The 4,837-nt window shown below is 37.2% G+C and overlaps 1 long non-coding RNA gene across 5 annotated transcripts; it reads left to right on the top strand.

Moving 5' to 3' along the window:
* The first annotated feature begins 332 nt into the window (after window positions 1–332).
* LOC133728011 (uncharacterized) lies at window positions 333–4,837 on the top strand. 5 transcript variants are annotated; one of them, XR_009855506.1, is made up of 5 exons: window positions 333–473; window positions 574–736; window positions 1,373–1,442; window positions 1,572–2,843; window positions 3,342–4,837. It is a non-coding gene; the product is annotated as an uncharacterized LOC133728011 (long non-coding RNA). The 5 variants fall into 5 exon arrangements; XR_009855503.1 differs by having other exon boundaries at window positions 1,373–2,843; XR_009855504.1 differs by having other exon boundaries at window positions 574–1,442.

The following is a 4,837-nucleotide window of genomic DNA, read 5'->3' as shown; positions in this document are numbered from 1 at the left end:
ATTATTCAATGTCGAAATGACAGCGGATCAAGTTAATTTTTTTTTCACACAATACTTGTTACTACGCTAAAAATATATGAGTAATGTCAAATTTATCGATTTTCAGTTTTAATTATTTGGATTGCACAAAATCCTTATATGTCTACTAATGTGGTCTAACTTGTTTATTGGTTGTATTGTAAAGTATACATTTCTTGAGCAACAATGTAGAAGAAATAGACTTTATCAAAATCAACCGTTGGATGTTTTCATGATAAGAAAAAATGGTTATTGTCAAAATTTTGCCTATTTTCTTCATCGTTTGAGTATTGATCTACTATATCAACCACAATGCCGCTCATAATTCTTCTTTTCTCCAATCGTCTCTCTCGCAGTTTGCCAACAGTCAGAGCCTCGTGAAGGTTGAAGTGGAAGCATGAAAGAAGCGAAAGCCAACTGTCAGTACCAGCAGCCGCAGCAGCACCAGAACGCCGGTGCCCACTTGTCTCCTTTCAAATTCGCCGCTAAATTAAATATAACGTCTTAGATTGTTTTGGTTCGAAATTTGAGTTTTGCTTTGTGTTTGTTGTGTAGGATCAATTGGGAGATGTCTTGCATTGGATTCGACAAGGCATGGCCCTTGTGTGCGGGCTACTTTGGGGTGTAAGTTGATGACTACCCTGAACTAACACATTTATTGCTGCTAATCGTCTTAATTCAATCAAGTAGATTTTGGGCGCTTCACTCTTCACTGCAAGTATGTTCTTCTTCCTTTTCCGTTTGGTATTTATTCAGGATATAGCTGTAATCAACTTCAACATTTCTGATTTCTGAACTATTTTCTTGGTTGCCACTGAGTTATGTCTTTGACAAAATTAAATGATAGTTTATTTTAAGTTCTGGGTAAGTTGAGATTGCTTGCTGTACGTGGTTGCTCTTATGTGATTGTTGATGTTATAGCCCACCCCAGGTTCAAATTCTGGTTTCATCAACAGGGTCTTTCGATGGGTGTTTATACTTTTGAAGGGGTTTTTGTCAATTTGGTTTTGTAGATGCAAGTATTCTGATGCAATCAAAAAAGTTTTGAGGCATTGCTCTTTTCATTCTGGCAATCAGTTTCTGGTTCTCTTGTTTTGTCCAATCTTTAGTTTTTATTGAAGACATCAGTGCCAAATTATTATTTTCTGTTAATATGTTCACACATGAAAAAAAGGGCACATTTTTCATTTTGTTTGGTGGCAAATTACTGAAATTAGGCTTGATACAAATCGCACATGCATTTGCAGTATTTCACTCGAATGAGTTGAGTTGATTCTACCGTTACAGACAATTGTCTATTTTGGTTTTGCTATTTTCTGATCTGTTGCCTCTCTCTCTTTCTCTCTCAAAATAGATGACATCTCTTGGAGAAAGAGAACCCCAACAATGATACCCTTATGATTATGGATCTTGCTTTAGAACAGGTACTGTTTAGACTTCTCCCAAGTAGGCTGTAATTTTAAACCGTTAGGTGTTTTTCTGATTAATTACTTTCAGTTTAAGAACTACCTACAGGTTTTTATATCGTGGATTGTAATTGGCTTGGATTTCAGGATAGTGAAAATTTGTCTATCCCTGACAAACACCCAATGTTGATTTCAATGATGGACCGGTCTGGTTAAGTTACTGTCTGCCTTTCACTGAGGTTTCTGTACAGTTCTGAGACCTCAGCAGTGCAATTTATATTTTCTAGTCCTTTAATAGTATGATCGAGTTTGTTTTTGTTGCTTATCTGATGTTGTTGGTGCTATTGGTAGTTCCAATAATCTGACTGAGATTTCCTATCAATAAAAGAAATTTCCTTCAGATTCAGCTCTAGTCTTCATGTGGATTGCCTCTCTTTACTTTATTCTGCTTGATATATATATATTTTCCTTCTTATTCTGGTGTTAAGTTTGCTTCCATAGCTGATATTTAACTTCTATATTTCTTACTGCTTTATCTAGGCAAAGCTAGCTTTGGACAGTCTTGAAGTTCCTGTTGGGTACACCATTTGTATATCTTATAAATTTGTTGTGCGTTGCCTTTTAATATTCTATGCACATTTCGTTTTAAGTTCACCTCTTACCCCTTTTCTTTGTTCACATAACTTTTGGATTTATCCTATTAGTCATATAATTCAAGATCTAGGCAAAGCTGCTTGATATGTTTATGGCTGATTGAATGATGTTGTATGATATCATTACTTTTGTTGCGCCGCTTGAGAGATGTAGGTCTGTGAATATTATTCTCCATAGATAGCCCACAGAAAGTTGATTTGGTAAGTCAATCACCTATAGCATTATAATATAGGTCTTCACTACACATATATACGTACTACATTTAAAATTTTCATCAATGCTTTCCATAATTCTGAATACGATTTTTTTGGTACTATGTGTAGCACACAATTTTGCTTGACATCATACCTATAGCATCATAACATGTTTCGGGTACATTTGTAAGTGTTGTACGTTAAAGCGTTCATTTTCTAGAGGAGCTTGAAATATGGGAAAGATCTATACAATCTGCAGAATAGAACAGGAAATGTATGAGTTCATGTTTATATGCAATGCATATCTATTTGTCTTGACTTAGTCCTTAGTGCACATTTCAGTTTCAAACGGCATTTGTTACTAAATAAAAAGTCATTGACATGAAAACTGAGGAATTGAAGCCAATATTTCTGTTGTTTTCATTTGGAGAATTCCAATTCCTAACTGTCTAAGAAGATTCATCAATTTCATCTGATTTGAGTTCTTTTGTATGTGCAGGATTTTTGATAGAAATAATTTAACTGGCAGCTTCCCTTCCACACTTGGACTGGTGCAAAATCTAGAGGCAGTGTGAGTAAATTTTAATCCTCAAGTGAAGCTATACCAAGACTATTAGAGATGTATGAGTTATCAATTTTATTTTGGTTTTTTGTTGTATTTGGAGAAGTCTAGGCATTATGCCCCCTTCTCGGTACTCTTTCTACTAGTGTTTAGTAATAATATTAATGAATATGAATATTAGAATTCTATTGCTTGCCACATATATTTTCATTTTGTTACTTTTCTAGCGAGAAAACTAATCAAAGAAGTATAGATACTGGGTATAGAACTGAGTATAGATACTGGGTTTAAAAATGAGTCGATCTCTCTGCACATCTCTTGAATGATTATGGAATTTGATATTGGTTTGGAACTGTTGTTTGTAACTGTGGTTTGGAAGGAAATATGTTCAAGTTCTGGGTTTAGAACTCTCGAAATTGTTTCTGCTTATGGTTTAGAACTGAGTATTGTTTCTTCCGCTTGTGTACAACATCTGAGGCTGATCTTCTTGTGGATTTTTTTTTGCAGATGATGGAAGGAAGTTAAGGAAGTCAAGGAACTGAAACCGATCCACCCCGATTCAGAAATTCGGTGCAACCGAAAATTTGGCCCAACCTATTAAAAATCTGGTGTTCGGTTTCACAAATAGACTTTCCGATTTTTTCGGTTTGAACTCGGTTTGGGCCTGATAACTGACCCGGCCTGACTATGCCCAGGCCTAGGGAATTTTAGTCAAGAACTCTCAGTTTTGGACTTGCATATGAATAAATTTCGTGGCAGGATCCCTTCAACATTCCCGAAGGGAAACATCTTGAGGAATCTTGACCTTCATTGAAATCAGTTGGAAGGGACTCTGCCAGTCTCTAATCAATTGCAGAAAGATGGAAGTTCTAGACTTGGGAGACAACAAGCTAAACGATACTTTCCAGAATTGGTTGGAGTCTCTTCCGGAGTTACAAGTTCTCATCTTGAGATCTAACAGACTGTGTGGTCCAATTGGCAGTCCAGAAACAAGATTCCCCTTCTAAAAACTGCGAATCATTGACCTCTCCCTCAATCAGTTTGGTGTCCCTTTTCCAACAAAGTACTTTCAGAAATTGGTGGCTATGAATTTGCAAGATGATGAGCTGAAGTACATGGGAGAGTCCTATTACCAAGACACAGTCACAGTGGTAATGAAAGGCTTGTATCTTGAGCTGGTCAAAATATAAACCATGTTCACAACCATTGATTTTTCAAACAATGTGTTCAGAGGAGACATTCCCGGGGTGATCCGCGAGCTCAAATCATTGAAGGGGCTTGACTTCTCTAATAACACGCTTACAGTCCAATTCCAACCACCTTAGTCAAGCTACTGAATCTGGAATGGCTCGACATCTCCTCAAACATGCTTTCTGGTGAGATTCCAAGGCAACTAGCTGATTTGACGTCGCTTGCGAAGTTAAACCTTTCAGGAAACCAGTTGGTTGGACCAATACCTCGTGGAAATTTGGGCTTGTGCGGATATCCACTGTCTAAGACATGTATCAACGAGGAAGCACGTTAACCACCTCAACCACCATCGTTTCAGCAAGATGGTGATATGAATGGATTTGATTGGAAAATAGTATGGATGGGTTATGGATGTGGAATGGTAATTGGATTGGCTGTGGGATATATTGTTCTTTCCATTGGAAAAGTTGATCGGCCGGTAAGGGTCATGGGAAGAGAAATAAGAAGCAGAATGGTGAAAAGGGCCAAGGAGACTAGTGTTGGAACTTGGAACTAGAAAGTGGTGATGGTCTGCTCCTTGTGGTTGGTGTTTTACATTTGGGTCTTCTCTAAATTTGCGTCCACCGGTCCACCCACATATCATATTCTAGCCCATGCTACTATGCTTGTTTCATTTAGTAGTGTTTTTCTTATTTTAGAGTTGTTTTTTGTCTCACTTTTCAGGGAGGGGTTTTGGTCAATGTTCGCCTCTCTTGACTTGTATTTTCTCTTTCTATTTTCAATAAATAAAAGAATGGAGGGACATGTGGTGA

The sequence above is a fragment of the Rosa rugosa genome, chromosome 2 (assembly GCF_958449725.1).
Source record: "Rosa rugosa chromosome 2, drRosRugo1.1, whole genome shotgun sequence".
NCBI classification, from domain to species: Eukaryota; Viridiplantae; Streptophyta; class Magnoliopsida; order Rosales; family Rosaceae; genus Rosa; species Rosa rugosa.
This window is presented reverse-complemented; position numbering and strand designations above follow the sequence as displayed.